Source organism: Salvelinus sp. IW2-2015, linkage group LG7 (assembly GCF_002910315.2).
Source record: "Salvelinus sp. IW2-2015 linkage group LG7, ASM291031v2, whole genome shotgun sequence".
Classification (NCBI taxonomy): domain Eukaryota; kingdom Metazoa; phylum Chordata; class Actinopteri; order Salmoniformes; family Salmonidae; genus Salvelinus; species Salvelinus sp. IW2-2015.
The window spans coordinates 25,198,035-25,221,334 of NC_036847.1; the positions used below are offsets into that span (position 1 = coordinate 25,198,035).

The 23,300-nt window shown below is 42.2% G+C and overlaps 1 pseudogene; it reads right to left on the reverse strand.

The window, feature by feature from the left end:
• The window catches only part of LOC111966706 (diacylglycerol kinase alpha-like), a 42,759-nt pseudogene that overhangs the window by 4,660 nt on the left and 14,799 nt on the right, over nt 1-23,300 (reverse strand).

Here is a 23,300-nt window from a genome sequence, read left to right on the forward strand (position 1 = left end):
CATGCATGGTTAAAAGAAAAGCAATAAGATATTCAAACACTGTTTGAGTTACGTGTATTAGCAGTAGCAATAAGGAGAGAGGTTGGTTTATGCCCTATGGGGAGGGGGAACCATGAAAGATTACGTGGAAATAGGAAAACAAGTCTGAATAGTTTTGGTAATGTGTGTTATCAACAACAGTGATATGAGGCGCAACACTGGAATAAGACATTAGGTCATCCGTAGTCTCCAGTCATACATTTGCAGACGCTATAGTATAGGTTCTAATACAAGGTATTAAGTGCTGCGACCAATTAATAGTAACAAATACCATAACTATTATCTGGGGAAGTGGGTAGCTCTACCTTGGAAAATAGTTAATAGAAGGTGTGTATTATAGACGGGAGTGAAGAAATCTAAACAGCCTGCACACTGTCGGGAGAGGTTTCGGAATAATAACTATTGATATGGCAACAGACGGCCCTGATTTTCCCGGTAAAGCGGAGCTAGAGGATTTTAATAAAGCCATGGAGGCACTAAAAGAAGCGCACAAGCATTCTACCAATTCTGCTCGAATATGGGAAAAAGTTAGCAAACTGGATATGATTGGTAAGCATTTCCCGGCTGACGAAAAATTCCAATCTGATAGAAAATTCAGGGAGGCAACTATGACTTGGCACAATGACAAAACCATAATCAAAGCTCAATATACCAGCGTTTTGATGTCAGCATTATCTCAACAAAAAATACCAACCGATAAACCCGGAATTAGTAGATGTACTCAGCTACAGAAAGACTGGGTAAGGGAGTACATTGATAGAATTTGTACTTTGGCTTTGATATCAGGTTTGAAACCTGTGTTCAAAACAGCAATTGCGGGGGTTGTGGATGAAATAGAGCAAGATGCTTTGAGAGTGGAATTTAACTCCGCTCACTTCGCAGACGTGCGAGGAGTTAATACAGCCACAGGGAAAGTCACTAACTATAGTTTCAATGGCCAAGGTAAGACAAAGAAACGTAGCGGAAAAACATCAAAGCGTAGGGAGAAAGAGTTCTGTTTTAGATGTGGGGCTGTTGGTCATTGGAAAAAGGAGTGTGAAGTGGGAATGGAGCCTGCTGCAATCGGAGGAAATGCTGCCATTTGCATCTTTTTTAAAAGAGCAACAACAAATCCTCCGAAAAGTAGCAGGGTGGGAACTTTCACATAGCGGTGTATGGCATCGGTACGATCGATAGTAGTTCATAGAGATTACAGTTCTATGTGAAGGAAGACATATGAGATCACGTCTTACACAACTTTTTAATAGATGCCAGGGAACAAATATCGCTGATTCCTTATGATGAGAAATTGGCTAAATTTGCCACAAGAAAAAGTATTTTGGGTTGAAGAATCTAGGTGAAATGCCAGGGGGATGGATTCTAAAGAGGTAACAAATTAAAATGATCTGGCCAAACACTCAGAAAACCTTGGGAGCTTTTTATCTTATGAGACATTTTATGTCGTCTTGTTCTGAAATAGATTTCTAGAATGGACGAAAGGGTGGAGGGGTCACGAGGAATTAGCATAGGAGTTACCAAACCTAAAATTAACTTAATATTTTTTTTGTTCGTGAACATTGTGGTGCGGTGGTTATGGAGAATCATGGGGAAAAGAGACCTGTGAATTGTTGGACTCGGTGGCGAGATAAAGTCGCTGTGTCTAAGGGTAGTACATGCTAAATAAAAGATACATAAACGTTGAGGTGGATTAAAACAAATGTTTAATGATTGGAGTAAGGATAGAGGATTTACCATTATCATGTTTGATTTAGAATTAATACTTTTGGATTGCTGATGAAGATGTAGCATAGTGAATGCTAAGGAAATGTACACTTTCTTTTCCAGAAGAGGGGGTTTCATTATCTCTCGTTGGAATGTTCCCGGAGACTGTGGTCTTGGGGAGAGCAGTTTTATATTCGGCAGTTTTAAGTATAAAAGTATCTGGAGTAGGCCATAAACGGAGTTCCCAGATAAGTAAGGCCTGTTATTTAGTGGGGTCCTTTCAATTAGGTTTTAAATTGGGTATGCAGAATGGTGGAAAGGTTTAAAATGTTTTTAAATGGTTTCGGAAGGACAGGGAAAGAAAAGGGAGAGGAAATATTTAATGGTGTTGAATGCCCTGTATCCTGACTTTCTGGTGAGGCCTGATCAATCTCACTAGAAATTATTGAAACAGGTGGGATTTAATTATAAAATGAATGAGAAACACCAGTCTCTATTCTATTTTACCATTACTTTATGGGATACCATTATTTCCTTATAGAGTTATCAAGAGTTGTAACTAAGTTGATTGGTTATTCTAATTAGTTTATTTTTTATTTAACATGTTTTTGAATCACAATGTGAATCATGTGTTCGAAGGGAAAATTACTAGTTCCCTGGGCCCTGGTCCTTGGGTAAATATACACATTTACTTTGTTCAGTCTGCATATAGAAGAAAAAATATATGTTAATGATGGTTGACAGTTACTCCAAATGGATTGTGATATGTGTATGGCTGATTTCATTTTTGTCTTTGTTTCGATACACATTTATTGCCGTTTTGAATTGTATTTATCAGACATTTTTCATTGTTTATATGGACATTTCATAAGAACACTTGGAAATATAATTTAGGCCTATGGATCTTCGTTTATTGTCATAATATGTAGGCCTATAAATTTCTCCTCTTTCACGCATTTCTGGAACTTTGGCTACCAGCTCTGTGCCTTTGTGCACAATCTCCAGATGCTATTTCAGGTTTGATGTGTTGTTTCTAGACAAAGATATTAATGCTTGCTGCCTGTGCATAGTTTGCATTTGACGAAAATGTTTTTCTCTTTCTCTTTGATTAACACAAAAAAGGGAGTATTTCCACAAGGAAAAGGTTAAGCAGGGGACAACACAGCTGCCATCTTTCTTTGATTTTCAGTTTCACGATAGCCTAGGAAACGAATTAGCCTAGCTACTGATGAATTCCAGGAAACAAGGCTTAAAAAAATATACAACACGCCGAGAGATTCTGAAAGTAATGGAAAAAATAATAATATAAAACAATTTTGAAGACAGTAACTTGTTATGTTACTCCGTTACTCATAAAAGTAACAGTACTGTAATGTGTTACTTTTACTCGCAACACTGGTTGGGTATATGTTTTTTTATAAAGTTACTATATGGTTCTATGTGTTGATGCAAAGCTGTGTGTTTGCTATCCTCACCTCAATTGTAAGACATTCATTCAGTTTCTTGCATGAAGCAGAGATGGTCTCAGAGGTGGCAAACTCAAAATACCACAACTTGTTCTTCATTCTAGAATATTGAACAACATTCTTGCATTAACGTAGGGTCATTTACAACATGCACAAAGTGATTACACCTAAAAGGCTAGTCCCCTCTGAATAACCAGACTCCAGCCTGGTTATTCAAGTTTTCTTACCTGCTATTAAATTTCTGGGGGTGTTTCTCTCTCAGTGTATGAAACCGGTGGGCAATAGAGGCATCCTGTCAACACAGAACAAGTTATAAAAAAGTTGACAAAGCATTCTGGTGTGTGCCATAAGAAAGTAGCCTGGACACATCGGTTTTTGCTGTCCTGCCAACTCCTATGGTCATTGCCATGTTGGCGTGACAATGACCATAGGAGTTGGCAAGACAGCACAAACAGATCTGGGACCATGATAGAAGTTAGATCCTAACTACTTTCCATTCACTCACCACTCCGATGGAGAAGTAGTTGTTGATGATCTCATAAGGCACAGGGTCACCCATCTCCTGGGGGTCCTCTAGGATCACCTCTACATTCCAGCGGTCCATCAGCACCGGGGTGCTGCCCTCAATCTCCTTCAGGATCCGACACAGATCCGTCCCATCATAACCTATAGGGGAGAGTGGCTCAACTATATTCAGCATCACTCCGTCAAGGGAAATATAGTATTCTTTCTCACAAAGATATCTACATATATTTCAGGATGTTCTGTATCCCTGGAAATAATCAGAATTCATATTAACATGATAGTTTTGAGAATATACTTGTAAAAAAAAAAAAAAAAGTGGTCTCTTTGCACAACTTACCCCAGGTTTGGGATAAGTTAAGCCGTCTACAAATTTCTGTACTGAATGAAATATTACCAGAGACCTAAAAAACATGCCTTACAAAAACTTTGTACTTTTTAAAACACTTTTAACACAGGCCAAGCCCTATTGTTACTTCATTTCCAGCGATAATGCGTTGCATTACACCTGGGAAGAAAACACTTCAATTTGCTCAACTTAACAAACATTTTGACTATATTAGCCCACACAGCTACAGTTGAAGTCGGAAGTTTACATACACCTTAGCCAAATACATATAAACTTAGTTTTTCACAATTCCTGACATTTATTCCTAGTAAAAGTTAGGATCACCACTTTTCTTTAAGAATGTGAAATGTCAGAATAATAGTAGAGAGAATTATTTATTTCAGATTTTATTTTTCTTTCATCACATTCCCAGTGGGTCAGAAGTTTACATACACTCAATTAGTATTTGGTAKCATTGCCTTTAAATTGTTTAACTTGGGTCAAACGTTTCAGGCAGCCTTCCACAAGCTTCCCACAATAAGTTCTGAATTTTGGCCCATTCCTCCTGACAGAGCTGGTGTAACTGAGTCAGGTTTGTAGGCCTCCTTGCACGCACCCGCTTTTTCAGTTCCGCCCACAGATTTTCTATAGGATTGAGGTCAGGGTTTTGTGATGGCCACTCCAATCCCTTGATTTCGTTGTCCTTAAGCCATTTTGCCACAACTTTGGAAGTATGCTTGTGTAACAGATGGTTGAAATGGCTAGCTAGTTAGCGGGTACGCGCTACTAGCATTTCAATCAGTTACGTCACTTGCTCTGAGACTTAAGTAGGGTTGCCCCTTGCTCTGCAAGGGCCGTGGCCTTTGTGGAGCGATGGGTAACGATGCTTCGTGGGCGACCGTTGTTGATGGGTGCAGAAGGTCCCTGGTGCGCGCCGTGTCGGGGCGAGGGACGGTTTAAAGTTATACTGTTACATTGATGCTGTTGACCCGGATCACTGGTTGCTGCGGAAAAGGAGGAGGTTGAAAGGGGGGTGAGTGTAACGGATGTGAAATGGCTAGCTATTAACGGGTACGCGCTACTAGCTTCAATCAGTTACGTCACTTGCTCTGAGACTTAAGTAGGGTTGCCCCTTGCTCTGCAAGGGCCGTGGCCTTTGTGGAGCGATGGTAACGATGCTTCGTGGGCGACCGTTGTTGATGTGTGCAGAGGGTCCCTGGTTCACGCCCGTGTCGGGGCGAGGGGACGGTCTAAAGTTATACTGTTACACTTGGGGGTCATTGTCCATTTGGAAGACCCATTTGCGACCAAGCTTTAACTTCCTGACTGATGTCTTGAGATGTTGCTTCAATATATCCACATAATTTCCCATCCTCATGATGCCATCTATTTTGTGAAGTGAACCAGGCCCTCCTGCAGCAAAGCACCCCCACAACATGATGCTGCCACTCCCGTGCTTCACGGTTGGGGTGGTCTTCTTCGGCTTGCAAGCCTCCCCCTTTTCCCTCCAAACACAAGATGGTCATTATGGCCAAACAGTTCTATTTTTGTTTCATCAGACCAGAGGACATTTCTCCAAAAAGTACGATATTTTTCCCCATGTGCAGTTGCAAATCATAGTCTGGCTTATGTTGATATAGGACTAGTTTTACTAGGGATATAGATACTTTTGTACCATTTCCTCCAGCATCTTCACAAGGTCCTTTGCTGTTGTTATGGGATTAATTTGCACTTTTTGCACCAAAGTACGTTCATCTCTAGGAGACAGAACGCATCTTCTTCCTGAGCGGTATATGACTGTGCGTGGTCCCATGGTGTTAATACTTGCGTACTATTGTTTGTACAGATGAACGTGGTACCTTCAGGCGTTTGGAAATTACTCCCAAGCATGAACCAGACTTGTGGAGGTCTACACATTTTTTTCCTGAGGTCTTGGCTGATTTCTTTTGATTTTCCCATAATGTCAAGCAAAGAGGCACTGAGTTTGAAGGTAGGCCTTGAAATACATCCACAGGTACACCTCCAATTGACTCAAATGATGTCAATTAGCCTATCAGAAGCTTCTAAAGCCATGACATAATTTTCTGGAATTTTCCAAGCTGTTTAAAGGCACAGTCAACTTAGTGTATGTAAATTTCTGACCCACTGGAATTGTGATAGTGAATTATAAGTGAAATAATCCGTCTGTAAACAATTGTTGGAAAATATTACTTGTGTCATGCACAAAGTAGATGTCCTAACCTACTTGCCAAAACTATAGTTTGTTAACAAGAAATTTGTGGAGTGGTTGAAAAACTAGTTTTAATGACTCCAACCTAAATGTATGAAACTTCTGACTTCAACCTTACATGGATGCACTTTCATGCTAGGTTTAGGACCTCATATTGAAGCTTATATAGACCCAAACTGATGTATAGAACAATCTTAAAATAATCTTCTTTGGTTTAGATACGAGCATCATGAAACCTCTTACAATAAATGTAAAACTTTTTTTTTCACCTAACTTGCGTACCACTTTTTCCATGTGGTTTCTTCCTTCACAATGATGACCGCTTCCTAAATGTTTAGTGAAATTATACATTTTGTGTATGGATTCCTATAAACAAGGGTGGCTCAACTTACCCCTTTGGCTAAACTTACCCCGTGATACAGGAAATATGATACGTGAACACACAACAGAATGAAAAAAGACCAAAGACAACCCTTCTCACCTCCTCCCCATCTAAGACAACGTGCAAGGTCATTTCCTGTGCCCAGGGGTAACACAGCCACAGGTGGCCGCACTTGAAGATGGGCTTTTTCTGATTGCACCAGAAGGGGAGAAAGAGAGATCGTCAGCATTACTCATGTCTAGGTTACTACATGGAATCCATTTCTGGAACATGTTTGGTAAGAAAATTCATAGTTTTTACTCATACACTAAAGTTGACTTGTCTATTGGCATGTACACTCAGTGGCTAGTTTATGGTACACCCATCTAGTCCTGGGTCGGATCCAACTTTGCTTCCAGAACAGCCTGATTTCTTCGGGGCATGACCACTTTCCCCACACCGTTACACTACTGCCAACAGTCTGTATTGTTGACACCAGGCAGGATGGGGCCATGGACTCGTGCTGCTTACACTAAATCCTGACTGCCATCAGCATGACGAAACAGGAACTGGATTCGTCGGACCAGGCAATGTTTTTCCACTACTCAATTGTCCAGTATTGGTGAGATACTAGAACCGGCACGCCTGGCATCAACAATCATACCACGTTCAAAGTCACTTAGGTCACTCGTTTTGTCCATTCTAATGTTCAATCGAACAGTAACTGTATGCCTCGAGGCCTGTCTGCCTGCTTTATTTTGCAAGCCACGGCCACATGACTTACTGTAGGAGCGAACCATTTTCCTGAACGGGGTGTTGTACCTAATAAACTGTCCACTGAGTGTATAGTACATGGTCTACCAATATTGTGTACTGGACCCCACCTATGGCATCAAGTATCCAGCCCACAGTTCCGTCCCCTCCGCAAACCAAGATCCTGTAATCCTTCAGATTCCTGAAGAAGCACAGCCTGAAACACAGATTTTGTATTATGTTGGGGGTGCAGTACAAGATCTAACAGTGACGTTCACTGATGGTTATGACATCTCAGAGAGAAATAAGCCGTTCAAGTTTACTTGAAGTATGAGTGCACAAAGTGGTCAGTCAACAGTGTAAAAAAAAAAGAAGGCGTTATATATATATATTTTTTCTAAACATCATTTTTAAACCAAAATATAGATTTTCCTATCAGATATAAAAATGCTGAACAAAGTCTTCCAAACATGGAGATCAACTATGATTAACATCAAGGTTGTGATAAGTTTATAACAAAAAAGTTCAACATAAAAAGATTAGTGAAGAGGGAATCTGAAAAACCATGATCAGTCAATGGGAAATATCACTAACTCTTGGGAAAAGTATTTATTTTTAGGCCAATATCGGTATAAATTTTATAATTTTACAACTGCGACCTGGCCAAGATAAAGCAAAGCAGTGCGACAAAAACAACAACACAGAGTTACACATAAACATACAGTCAATAACACAATAGAAAAATATATGTACAGTGTGTGCAAATGTAGAAGAGTAGGGAGGTAAGGCAATAAATAGGCCATAGAGGCGAAATAATTACAATTTAGCATTAACACTGGAGTGATAGATGTGCAGATGATGATGTGCAAGTAGAAATACTGGGGTGCAAAAGAGCAAGAGGATAAATAACAATATGGGGATGAGGTAGTTGGGTGTGCTATTTACAGATTGGCTGTGTATAGGTACAGTGATCGGTAAGCTGCTCTGACAGCTGATGCTTAGAGAGGGAGATATAAGACTCCAGCTTAAGGCGAGGCTTTACCTAGCAAAGACTTATAGATGACCTGGAGCCAGTGGGTTTGGCGATGAATATGTAGTGATGGCCAGCTAACGAGAGCATACAGGTCGCAGTGGTGGGTAGTATATGGGGCTTTGGTGACAAAACTGATGGCATTGTGATAGACTACATCTAGTTTGCTGAGTAGAGTGTTGGAGGCTATTTTGTAAATGACATCGCCGAAGTCAAGGATCGGTAGGATAGTCAGTTTTACGAGGGTATGTTTGGCATCATGAATGAAGGAGGCTTTGTTGCGAAATAGGAAGCCGATTCTAGATTTAATATTGGTTGGAGATGCTTAATATGAGTAACCGTCAAGGCCATGTCAGTCAAGGCCATGCCTTGATTTTCAGGAGACTGACATAGTTTCACTTCTGTTGGGAAGGAGGGAGACCAGCATTTCTCATCTCCACAGTTGTGGCTATTCTCTCCTGGACACATCATCATATTCTGACTGTGTTCAACCTGCCGCTGCATCATGTCATTAACAGTCAAGGCCATGTCACTGACTGCACTGAGCAGGCTGGAGCTGTTGGGCAGCCCTTGGCACATTGACTGTAGTGTTGTCAGCTTCCAATAAGGTGGGAGTGGATGATGATACTTTGTGTGTTCTTTGTGTGAGGTGGGTTTCTGATAGGGGTCATTTTCCAAAAATGAGTGCAAACGTTGCACTAATGCCGGGGCCCAACGGTGGTGAAACTGATGCAGCGTCAGGTAGTGTCAGTGGGACTGGAGTCACCACATCAGGAGTAACCGAAGACCCTCCAAGAGATGGAGGAGATGAAGTGATACAATTAATGCAATGCAAAATCCCATATCTAATGTAATAAAACTTAAAGTCATGTTTTTAACACAACTCACCCTCAGATTTCACAACAGGGACTGATGTTTCTGTCACAAAGGGGCAATCCTCTTGCCTGACAACTCACCCTGAAATGAATTCTGCTGCTCTATCGTTACATACATTCAGTCTAAAACTGCCATCCTAGAAGTCCTTTGACTTCAAAATGAGGGGCATTGTACAAAACATATTCATCAGCGATTGGATCGTAAAATTTAACCAGAGTATCAAAGTTGATAATGCCATCATGTAGGCCGGCTCTGGCCTAACCCATCGTTTTTTTGGACCAATCAGAACGGGCAGAATGTGTTTGCATTCTAGAAATCGTCAGGTAGCGAGGCAAATCCAGACTCATCACGGAGAAGAAACGTCAGTTGGCTGGAGCGGTGTGGATGGGTAGCCAGGCAAGCATTCCTCTTCTGTCTTCACAATGATTGGCTGTTGCTGCTCAGCCTCAATCTGTGATTCTCTGTGTAATGTCAAAAATTTGCTGCCTTACTTTCACCACTCCCTGTATTTACCATGTGCAACATATTTTTGTGGCGCATGACCTCCCTGTTCATCACTTTCCCTTTCGCTGAAATTATTTTTCTGTCTGTGTTTGTCTGCTTTCTTTTGAACACACAGAGCTGCATTGCCTCGCATTTTTGACAGCCTGCGACTGAGCGTAATTTGACCAGAATCCATCAAATTTATTGGGGAATTTATTTGTGAAACTTTAACGCGAGATACTGTAGTAAAACTCTTACAACTATTAACTTTTTTCACTAACTGCCACCAGTTTGGCGGAAAAACATAAACATTAACATAGTAAAATGTTTTACAGCTTCGTCACTCTATTATAAAATTTAAAATCATCTTATTTGATTATTTTATATATATTACATGTGATAAGGCCACAGACGGCCAGAGGTAATTACAGATACCTGTGATAATCTAATGTACCAAAACAAAAACACTAGATGTCATCTGATAAAATCCCCATTAAAAAAGTCAACGTTTTCTGGTAGTTTACTGGTAAACTTTGAACGTTTCCAGTAATATACCCTCCCTTTGTGTCACGCCCTGACCTTAGAGATCCTTATTATTCTCTATGTTTGGTTAGGTCAGGGTGTGACTCAGGTGGGAAAATCTACAAACGAGTCCACAAACTCCTCCCATGTCCACAAACGAGAGCCGTAACAGAAGATCCCACCAAAAACGGACCAAGCAGCGTGGCCAGGATGAGTGGACATGGGAGGAGATCATGAATGGAGAAGGACCCTGGACGCGGGTAGGAGAGTATCGCCGTTCAAGGGAGCAGATGGAGGCAGCGAAAGCAGAACAGCGACGATACGAGGAATTAGAGCAACGGAGCAAGCACGAGTGGCAGCCCCCCCCAAAAGTTTTTGGGGGCACACGGGGAGATTGGCGGAGTCAGGTTTTAGACCTGAGCCAACTCCTCGTGCTTACCGTGGGGAGAGTGTGACTGGTCAGGCACTGTGTTATGCGGTGATGCGCACTGTGTCTCCAGTGCGCATTCATAGCCTGGTGCGCTCTTTGCCAGCTCCTCGCAGTTGCCGTGCTAGAGTGGGCATCCAGCCAGGACGGATTGTGCCGGCTCAGTGGTCCTGGTCTCCAGTGCGTCTCCTCGGTCCAGGATATCCTGCGCCAGCTCTACGCACGGTATCCCCAGTTCGCCAGCGCCACCCAGTGCGGCCTGTGCCAACTCCCCGCACTTGCCGTGCTACAGGGGGTATTCAGCCAGGACGCGTTGTGCCAGCTCTGCGCTCCAGACCTCCGGTGCGCCTCCACGGTCCAGTGTGTCTTGCGCCGGCTCAACGCACTATGCCTCCAGTGCACCTTCATAGCCCAGTGCGTCCTGTGCCAGCTCTCCACACTCACCGAGCTAAAGATGGATGCGTTGTGGTAGCTCCACTCACTAGGCTGCCAGTACGTCTCCTCAGTCCGGTGAGACCTGTTCCGGCTCCACGTACGAAGCCTCCTGTGATGATCCATGGCCCGAAGCCTCCAGTGATAATCCATGGCCCGAAGCCTCCAGTGATAATCCATGGCACGAAGCCTCCAGTGACAATCCAGGGAAAGGAGCCTCCAGCGACGGTCCCCAGTCCGGAGCCTCCAGCGACGGTCCCCAGTCCGGAGCCTCCAGCGACGGTCCCCAGTCCGGAGGCCTCAAGGACGGTCCCCAGTCCGGAGGCCACGGTCATCGGTCCCCAGTCCCCGGAGCCTCCAGCGGACGGTCCCAGTCCAGAGCTCCAGCGACGGTCCCAGTCCAGAGCCTCCAGCGACGGTCCCGCAGTCCGGAGCCTCCAGCGACGGTCCCCAGTCCAGAGCCTCTGGCGACGATCTACGGTCCGGAGGTCCCGGCGACGATCCCTGCACCAGAGGCGTCACCGAAGTGGGGGGAGCCTCAAGCAGAGCGGGGTCGGCGTCCCGCACCGGAGCCTCCACCGAGAGTAGATGCCCACCCGGACCCTCCCCTAGTCAGGTTTGCGGCCGGGGTCCGCACCTTTTGGGGGGGGGGGGGTACTGTCAACGCCCTGACATTAGAGATCCTTATTATTCTCTATGTTTGGTTAGGTCAGGGTGTGACTCGGGTGGGAAAATCTATGTTTTCTATTTATTTGTGTTTTTGGCTGAGTATGGTTCCCAATCAGAGGCAGCGGTCTATCGTTGTCTCTGATTGGGGATCATATATAAGTTGTCATTTTCCTTTTTGGTTTTGTGGGATCTTGTTTTCTGTTTAGTGTTTTTTTTGCCTGACAGAACTGTTCGCTTTCATTTTTTGACTTTCGTTATTTTGTTTGAGTGTTTTTGAATAAAAAATCATGAACACTTTCCACGCTGCGTCTTGGTCCACTCTTCCTACCACAAACGAGAGCCGTAACACTTTGCAACCATTTTATTGGCTTTGATGTTCCAACTATCCCAATACCATTGCATATTCAAGCAGTAAATAAGAGAACTGGTAATGAATTTATATTAAATCCCAGATACACACACAATAACAAATCTCAGACTCCTCAAAATGTAAAATGTCTTAAATGTAATTTTCGAGATTTAAAGCTGCTAAATACACCCCAGTTGTCCAATTAGTGATGCAGGTAAAACAGAGTGTAGTTTATAATTTTATACTAATAGTGGTCTATACTTAGATACATCATATGCAGTTATCCATATGGGAAACCTTACCCTGGTCCGGGTCCACCATTGGATAGGTTATACACCTGCCGTGGATTCAGCAAATACTGAAATTTACGCAGAACTCTGAAATGAATAAAATAGGACTTAAAATTGTAAAATAGAAACATTGACATTGTTTATTATTCAACCATAAATGCCCATTTGTGTAGGAGTGTTCACTTGTAGCATCACCTTTCTCCCTGCTTGCCTCCACTTTTAGGGTTCACAAACACTAAAAGAGGATGAGTGTCTGGGACCGGATCAATCTGTTCAGAGATAAATAGTTCAAAGATTACAGCAGTTTCACAAATGGATACAATGATGTCTATATTGTCAGTATATTCAGATGACATATAGTCTGAATGGAATATGGCTGTGAGGCACTTCCTAGTGACAGTTCTCTAGACTCTAAACAAGGTAAAATAGACACTGTTGCTTATTTACTCACACCAATTACTATCCAGCAGTTCTGTAATAGGGAAAGGCCTAGACAGGGTACTAGTATGTACCTGAAGCACCTTTCCGTCAGGAGTGGTGTTGTGGTCACTGTCGCCGGCTGAGCTCGAGGAGCCGTTCTTCATGCTGTTTGGCTTCTCCTGATGGGGTCAAGAGAGAGATGAACAGTCAACTTAGCAAATCCAGAGATAATATAAAACAACAAGCAATAACCGTATAATAGTCAAATACAGATGTATTGTTTCTCAAACTAGACATTTTAGCTATCCTACTATTACCATTGCATGTGAGTGAATGTTGTTTTTAAGAGAATAAAAAAGGTTTTCACTAAGTTGAGGTTCCTTAAAATATATCCTTATGTGAGCTTTACAGTATTAGACACCTGTCATAGGGCAGTAGGTTATCCTGTACCTTCATAACAGGGTAGATGGCCCAAGGGGGGAGGATATGGTCTCTGAGAGTTCCACAGTTACAGTCGGAGGGCTCCTGGGAGGCACAGTCATCATGGCGCTGGAACACAGTAACAGCCAGTGATATCTATTATCAAATGATTCATTTATAAAGCTAATCACATTTAATTGATAAACAATTTTTATATCAAAGTAGTCACAAAGTACTGTATTGTTCACAGACATACAGTACCAGTAAAAAACGTTTGGACACACCTACTCATTCAAGGGTTTTTCTTTATATCGACTATTTTCTACATTGTAGAATAATAATGAATCAAATCAAATTTTATTAGTCACATGCGTCGAATACAACAGTGAAATGCTTACTTACGAGCCCCTAACCGACAGTGCAGTTTAAAAAAATACGGATAAGAATAAGAGATAAAAGAAACAAGTAATTAAAGAGGAGCAGTAAAAAATAACAATATATACAGGGGGGTGCCGGTACAGAGTCAATGTGCGGAGGCACCGGTTAGTTGAGGTAGTTTGTACAGTTGAAGTCGGAAGTTTACATACACCTTAGCCAAATACATTTAAACTCAGTTTTTCGTAATTCCTGACATTTAATCCTCGTAAAAATTCCCTGTCTTAGGTCAGTTAGGATCACCACTTTATTTTAAGAATGTAAAATGTCAGAATAATAGTAGAGAGAATGATTTATTGATTCATCACATTCCTAGTGGGTCAGAAGTTTACATACACTCAATTCGTTTTTGGTAGCATTGCCTTAAATTGTTTATCTTGGGTCAAACGTTTCGGGTAGCCTTCCACAAGCTGTGGTGAATATTGTGAATTTTGGCCCATTCCTCCTGACAGAGCTGGTGTAACTGAGTCAGGTTTGTAGGCCTCCTTGCACACACACGCTTTTTCAGTTCTGCCCACAAATTTTCTATAGGATTGAGGTCAGGGCTTTGTGATGGCCACTAATACCTTTACTTTGTTGCCCTTAAGCCATTTTGCCACAACTTTAGAAGTATGCTTGGGGTCATTGTCCATTTGGAAGACCCATTTGCGACCAAGCTTTAACTTCCTGACTGATGTCTTGAGATGTTGCTTCAATATATCCACATAATTTCCNATTTGCGACCAAGCTTTAACTTCCTGACTGATGTCTTGAGATGTTGCTTCAATATATCCACATAATTTCCCTCCTGCAGCAAAGCACCCCCACAACATGATGCTGCCACCCCCGTGCTTCACGGTTGGTGTAGTGTTCTTCGGCTTGCAAGCCTACCCCTTTTTCCTCCAAACATAACGATGGTCATTATGGCCAAACAGTTCTATTTTTGTTTCATCAGACCAGAGGACATTTATCCAAAAAATGCAGTTGCAAACCGTAGTCTGGCTTTTTTATGGCGGTTTTGAGCAGTGGCTTTTGCCTTGCTGAGCGGCCTGTCAGGTTATGTCGATATAGGACTCGTTCTACTGTGTATATAGATACTTTTGTACCTGTTTCCTCCAGCATCTTCACAAGGTTCTTTGCTGTTGTTCTGGGATTGATTTGGACTTTTTGCACCAAAGTACGTTCATCTCTAGGAGACAGAACGGGTCTTCTTCCTGACAGCTGCACGGTCCCATGGTGTTTATACTTGTATACTATTGTTTGTACAGATGAACGTGGTACCTTCAGGCGTTTGGAAACATGCAGAGATCATCCGTTCACCTTCTCTGCGTCTCACAAAGACACAGCGGTTGGAACCAAAAATCTCACATTTGGACTCATCAGACCAAAGGACAGATTTCCACCAGTCTAATGTCCATTGCTCGTGTTTCTTGGCCCAAGCAAGTCTCTTCTTCTTATTGGTGTCCTTTAGTAGTGGTTTCTTTGCAGCAATTCAACCATGAAGGCCTGATTCACGCAGTTTCCTCTGAACAGTTGATGTTGAGATGTGTCTGTTACTTGAACTCTGTGAAGAATTTATTTGGGCTGCAATTTCTGCGGCTGGTAACTCTAATGAACTTATCCTCTGCATCAGACGTAACTCTGGGTCTTCCTTTCCTGTGGCGGTCCTCATGAGAGCCAGTTTCATCATAGCGCTTGATGTTTTTTGCGAGAGCACTTGAAGAAACTTTCAAAGTTCTTGAAATTTTCCAGATAGACTGACCTTCATGTCTTAAAATAATGATGGACGTTTCTCTTTGCTTCTTTGAGCTGTTCTTGCCATAATATGGACTTATGGTATTTTACAAAATAGGGCTATCTTGTGTATACCAACCCTACCTTTTCACAACACTGATTGGCTCAAATGCATTAAGGAAAGAAATTCCACAAATTAACTTTTAACAAGGCACACCTGTTAATTGAAATGCATTCCAGGTGACTACCTCATGAAGCTGGTTGAGAGAATGCCAAGAGTGTGCAAAGCTGTCATCAAGGAAAAGGGTGGCTACTTTGAAGAATCTCTAATATAAAATATATTTAGATTTGTTTAACACTTTTTTGGTTACTACATGATTCCACATATCCAATGTTATTTTATAGTTTTGATGTCTTCACTATTATTCTACAATGTAGAAAACAGTAAAAATAAAGAGAACCCTTGAATGAGTAGGTGTGTCCAAACTTTTGACTGGTACTGTAGATCCAGACGTAGTTCCAGACATAGCTCTTGCAAGACCACTCCATGAACAGATTGAACAACAGATTGTAATATACAGTGGGGAGAACAAGTATTTGATACACTGCCGATTTTGCAGGTTTTCCTACTTACAAAGCATGTAGAGGTCTGTAATTTTTTATCATAGGTACACTTCAACTGTGAGAAACGGAATCTAAAACAAAAATCCAGAAAATCACATTGTATGATTTTTAAGTAATTAATTTGCATTTTATTGCTAACTGACAAATATTGATACCTACCAACCAGTAAGATATCCGGCTCTCGCAGACCTGTTAGTTTTTTCTTTAAGAAGCCCTCCTGTTCTTCCACTCATTACCTGTATTAACTGCACCTGTTTGAACTCGTTACCTGTATAAAAGACACCTGTCCACACACTCAATCAAACAGACTCCAACCTCTCCACAATGGCCAAGACCGAGAGCTGTGTAAGGAATCAGGGATAAATTGTATACCTGCACAAGGCTGGGATGGGCTACAGGACAATAGGCAAGCAGCTTGGTGAGAAGGCAACAACTGTTGGCGCAATTATTAGAAAATGGAAGAAGTTCAAGATGACGGTCATTCACCCTCGGTCTGGGGCTCCATGCAAGATCTCACCTTGTGGGGCATCATGATCATGAGGAAGGTGAGGGATCAGCCCAGAACTACACGGCAGGACCTGGTCAATGACCTGAAGAGAGCTGGACCACAGTCTCAAAGAAAACCATTAGTAACACACTACGCTGTCATGGATTAAAATCCTGCAGCGCACGCAAGGTCCCCCTGCTCAAGCCAGCGCATGTCCAGGCCCGTTTGAAGTTTGCCAATGACCATCTGGATGATCCAGAGGAGGAATGGAAGAAGGTCATGTGGTCTGATGAGACAAAAATAGAGCTTTTTGGTCTAAACTCCACTCGCCGTGTTTGGAGGAAGAAGAAGGATGAGTACAACCCCAAGACACCATCCCAACCGTGAAGCATGGAGGTGGAAACATCATTCTTTGGGGATGCTTTTCTGCAAAGGGAACAGGACGACTGCACCGTATTGAGGGGAGGATGGATGGGGCCATGTATCGCGAGATCTTGGCCAACAACCTCCTTCCCTCAGTAAGAGCATTGAAGATGGGTCTGTGGCTGGGTCTTCCAGCATGACAACGACCCGAAACACACAGCCATGGCAACTAAGGAGTGGCTCCGTAAGAAGTATCTCAAGGTCCTGGAGTGGCCTAGCCAGTCTCCGACCTGAACCCAATAGAACATCTTTGGAGGAGCTGAAAGTCCGTATTGCAGCGACAGCCCCGAACCTGAAGGATCTGTAGAAGGTCTGTATGGAGGAGTGGGCCAAAATCCCTGCTGCAGTGTGTGCAAACCTGGTCAAGAACTACAGGAAACGTATGATCTCTGTAATTGCAAACAAAGGTTTCTGTACCAAATATTAAGTTCTGCTTTTCTGATGTATCAAATACTTATGTCATGCAAAAAAATGCAAATTAATTACTTAAAAATCATACAATGTGATTTTCTGGATTTTTGTTTTAGATTCCGTCTCTCACAGTTGAAGTGTACCTATAATATAAAATTACAGACCTCTACATGCTTTGTAAGTTGGAAAACCTGCAAAATCGGCAGTGTATCAAATACTTGTTCTCCCCACTGTATAAATATTCTGCGTGGAAGAAAAGACTGGCCTAATAACTTAAACGGGCCTAACTCTCCCCACCACAGGGCTACTCAGGAGCCCTCCCTCATCACCATGGAGTGGCACAGACACAGTGTTTGCCCGGTCAGCTCGCGGAATGATAGAATCTCTGTTGATCTTCTTCTGACACTTGTCACACTTCCCAGAGTCACAGTTCCCACTGACCCAGTCATGGGTTGGAACCTGAGGCAGGAGACACAGGCAGAGTCAGATGCAAGACTGACATACATACACCGGGACAAGAGAATGGCTTAGAAATTCACATTACAACATACACTAAGAATGAAGAGGCATTGGGAATATTAATATAACTGCAAATGCCATTGTAAAATGTTGTTTGGAAAAAAACTCATACTCTCGTGTCTTTCTTAGACTTGACATAGGTCCTGGTACAGGGAGCTGGGTTTCTGTTGGCACAGCGTCCATGGACCGTGTATTTACAACCTTGAAAACAAAGACAAGTAAACAATGCGTTACGTGTCTCCATTGTGTTTTCAACTATTATTGTTATTCTCTCGTTTAATGAATCATGTTAATCAAGACAAGATATACAAGGCTGACAATTAAGTAAACAATAAACAACACCACTACAGTTTTTCCTATGGAAATATGTGGGGATGTCATAGGTCATTATGGTTATCTAATTGTACATGTTGACATCATCTGATTATGAGAATGAGATTCCACTAACTTGCTTATAATTGTAAGTTCAGGATAGGTGTCTTCCTGGTAATTTTTTGTTGTTGCTTTGAGTGGATTGAGGAAGTTAAGTTGTATTTCCCTCTAGTGGTGAGACCAGACAATGACACTCACAGGTGCAGCAAAGCCCCTGTTTCCTCAGTCCTAGGAGCATGCTCTGACACACGTTGCAGTAGACAGGCTTGTTGTAATTTTTCATCCTCCATAGGTGCTGCCCATCCTTCTGAGTCATCTGGGGGTAGATGGTGGGGGAGAAAATACATATTATGGTATAATAAACAAAATATAAAAACGTTGTGCTTTTTTATCTTTTATGTCAAAAACTATTTTGACAATTTTTGCACACTCCTAAAACAAACACTGAATCTAAGGGTAAATGTCGGATCTCATATTTGGAAAACATTATGTAAGCAATGTAACATTGATACACATTTCATTCTAATATTGTCTCATGGTTGGAGATTGGGGCTCTTAGTGATGCTGTTAGCAACAAACATAAACCGCCTCTGAGATGACTCTCCTGGAATGACAGTTCAGTGTTGGCTTTTGAATGGCCTTTGCATGCCATGATTCCATCTATCAAAATATCAGAATTATGCTGAAAGGAAACTATGCTGTATAATTAAATGAGGAATGGAATGTACATTTCTACCATATTTCCATGGAATCTCCTTGGGTAAATATAAGCCCTTTCTATGCAATTGTAACAGTTTAACTTTAGGGCGTCCCCTCGCGAACCAGGGACCCTCTGCACACATCAACAACAGTCACCCACGAAGCATCGTTACCCATCGTGCCACAAAGGCCGCGGCCCTTGCAGAGCAAGGGGAACCCCTACTTCAAGGTTTCAGAGCAAGTGACGTAACCGATTGAAAGGCTATTAGCGCGCACCACCGCTAACTAGCTAGCCATTTCATATCCGTTACACAATACTACATCAGCAACACCAATGTTTGTGGCACAAGATTATACAGTAACAAGGTCACAGATTGTCTATAATATGGAAAAGAGCATATACACAAATACACAGTAAAAAAGTATTTTACAAATATTGGTTTAAATGACTCATGGTGCCTCAGCTCAGAGCCAGACTTTCAGTCAGTGTATGTGTATGAAGCATAGCCCCTAAAATCAGCACACAGCAATGTGAGAGTGCTGGATGAAGGCCTCCATGGTATTCTCATTGGTGGCCAGAAATAGCCTGAGGGGAAGTACCTGGCATTGGTGTAGGGGCACGAGAAAGACCAGTTTACAGCTCAGATCTTTGTAAGGCAGTCAGATAACAGACCCAAAAGTAAACTACATGTTTAATAAGTAAGCATACCCCCTGTACCAAGATATTTTCTCAGATGCTAGTATTTCCAGATCTCAGCACTTTGGAGACTAGAGTGACAGTGGTCCCATGTGGCTCAGTTGATAGAGTATGGCACTTGCAACGTCAGGACTGTGGGTTCGATTCCCACGGGGGACCAGTACAAATTAAAACAGATCCACTCACTACTGTAAGTCGCTCTGGATAAGCACGTCTGCTAAATGACTCAAAAGCAAATGGCACCCCCACTTAGTTTCATTGTTCTAAAAATAATAACTTTCTCTTTATGCTGTAACAATGAATGTTGATGTTCTTCCTTTCCATTGCAGTTGCTACTAATTGATGCAGTGGATGAGAATAATAGATAGAGGAAGTGGGAAAAAGCCTATCTCACTCTGGTGGTGCAGATAGATGTGTATGTGAAACAGGTGACATTAGCACACCTGCAGCACTGAGTCAACAGAAGGGTGGTGCACAGAGGTAAGAGCAGAAGGAGAGCAACATACAGAGTGACAGAAAGAGAGAGAGCATGTACTGTATGTGTGTGAGGAAGACAAAAGGAGGAACTGCAGACACCTGCTGAGCATATTTCTAAAGGTACAGTAGTACATTATCATTACAAAGACGCATTAGGAAATGTACTGCATGATCAAAACATTAAGAACTCCCCCCTCAATATCTTTGGGGCATGGAGTCTACAAGGTGTCGAAAGCGTTCCACAGGGATGCTGGCCCATGTTGACCTTCATGGATGTCCTTGGGGTGGTGGACCAATCTTGATACACACAGGAAACTGTTGAGCGTGAAACACCCAGCAGCATTGCAGTTCTTGACACAAACCGGTGCACCTGGTACCTACAACCATACCCCGTTCAAAGACACTTAAATGTTTTGTCTTGCCCATTAACCCTCTGAATGGTACACATACACAATCCATGTCTCAACTGTCTCGAGGCTTAAAACTCCTTCTTTAACTCATCTCCTCCCCTTCATCTACACTGATTGAAGTGGATTTAATAAGTGACATCAATAAAGGATCAGAGCTTTCACCTGGATTCACCTGGTCAGTCTATACCATAAAAAGAGCAGGTGTCCTTAATGTTTTGTACACTCAGCGTATAACACAAAGAGGATGCATCATGTGTACTCCTCCCGGCCTGCACAGGAAACCTTTGTTGACGCAATAAAAAGGGGAAGGAATGATGTATGGTCCCTTTTCCACCTTCAGCCCCAGTGACATTAGGGTCTTATTCATTTGGGCGAAATGTATCAAACCATTTTTGCAACAGCAACCAGCATTTCTTATTGGAAATCCAAGTAGTCCCTCCCTGTTTCTTCCATTTTGTCCCTAATGAACACAWCCCAGAAGGGGAACATGGTTCACCCACCTTCAGCCCAAGTAATACCAGCAGAGGGACGTTGTTCATTCCGCCTTCCACCCACTCATCCAGAGAGACCGTGTTACTGCTGTCTGCGTCGATGGCTGTCATCATGTCTTTCAGCACCTGAACAAACCAAAGTGCATTCTAGCTTAGCATCTAAATTAGTATTCTTGGGAGGTTTTGTTCAGCAGATATTTGCAGAAGGCTTCATTAAAATATGTATTTTCTCCTCTGATAATCAATAATTGTAAGGGACATTTGGCCACACTTACTGGTCTCAGCTCAGACACATCCCAGTCCAGGTAATCTGCAGCGTGCATCATCTGAGCAATGATCCGGTCCACCTCCTATAGGAAGAAGAGTATCAGTTATTCTTATCAGAAGACCTGATATACATTACCAGTCAAAAGATTGGACACAGCTACTCATTCAAGGGTTTTTCTTTATTTGTACTATTTTCTACATTGTAGAATAATAGTGAATACATCAAAACTATGAAATAGCACACATGGAATCATGTAGTAACCAAAAAAGTGTTAAACAAATCAAAATATATTTTATATTTGAGATTCTTCAAAGTAGCCACCTTTTGCCTTGATGACAGCTTTGCACACTCTTGGCACTCTCAACCAGCTTCATGAGGTAGTCACCTGGAATGCATTTCAATTAACAGGTGTGCCTTGTTAAAAGTTAATTTGTGGAATTTCTTTCCTTCTTAATGCATTTGAGACAATCAGTTGTGTTGTAGGGGTGGTATACAGAAGATAGCCCTATTTGGTAAAATACCATAAGTCCATATTATGGCAAGAACAGCTCAAATAAGCAAAGAGAAACGACAGTCCATCATTACTTTAAGACATGAAGGTCAGTCAATCTGGAAAGTTTCAAGAACTTTGAAAGTTTCTTCAAGTGCTCTCGCAAAAACCATCAAGCGCTATGATGAAACTGGCTCTCATGAGGACCGCCACAGGAAAGGAAGACCCAGAGTTACGTCTGATGCAGAGGATAAGTTCATTAGAGTTACCAGCCTCAGAAATTGCAGCCCAAATAAATTCTTCACAGAGTTCAAGTAACAGACACATCTCAACATCAACTGTTCAGAGGAAACTGCGTGAATCAGGCCTTCATGGTCGAATTGCTGCAAAGAAACCACTACTAAAGGACACCAATAATAAGAAGAGACTTGCTTTTGCCAAGAAACACGAGCAATGGACATTAGACCATTGGAAATCTGTCCTTGAGGCCAAATTTGAGATTTTTCGTTCCAACCACTGTGTCTTTGTGAGACGCAGAGTAGGTGAACGGATGATTTCCGCATGTATGGTTCCCACCGTGAAGCATGGAGGAGGAGGTGTGATGGTGTGTGGGTGCTTTGCTGGTGACACTGTCTGTGATTTATTTAGAATTCAAGGCACACTTAACCAGCATGGCTACCACAGCATTCTGCAGCGATATGCCATCCCATCTGGTTTGCGCTTAGTGGGACTATAATTTATTTTTCAACAAGACAATGACCCAACACACCTCCAGGCTGTGTAAGGGCTATTTGACCAAGAAGGAGAGTGATGGAGTGCTGCATCAGATGACCTGGCCTCTACAATCACCCAACCTCAACCCAATTGAGATGGTTTGGGATGAGTTGGACCGCAAAGTGAAGGAAAAGCAGCCAACAAGTGCTCAGCATATATGGGAACTCCTTCAAGACTGTTGGAAAAGAGTTCCAGGTGAAGCTGGTTGAGAGAATGCCAAGCATGTGCAAAGCTGTCATTAAGGGAAAAGGTGGCTACTTTGAAGAATCTCAAATATATTTTGTTTTTCTGTTACTACATGATTCCATATGTGTTATTTCATAGCTTTGATGTCGTCACTATTATTCTACAATGTAGAAAATAGTAAAAGTACATAAAAAACCCTTGAATGAGTAGGTGTGTCAACTTTTGACTGGTACTGTAAAAATGAAAGGGTATAAGGTGATGTCTCCTGCAACAACAGCCAGTCATTACATGTTATTACATTGTTATTATATTGAAATGGGTAATGGGGAAACTGGGATATTACCTAGGGGGGTGTAGTTTATTCTTTGTAGATCATAAAAAAATATAACAAATTGACTTACAGAGCTGTCAAGGACTCCATTGCCATCTCTGTCATACAGTTTGAAAGCAACTGAGGGAAAAATTTGCATATAAAAATCTTGAAAAGGCACTCAAACAAATATCTA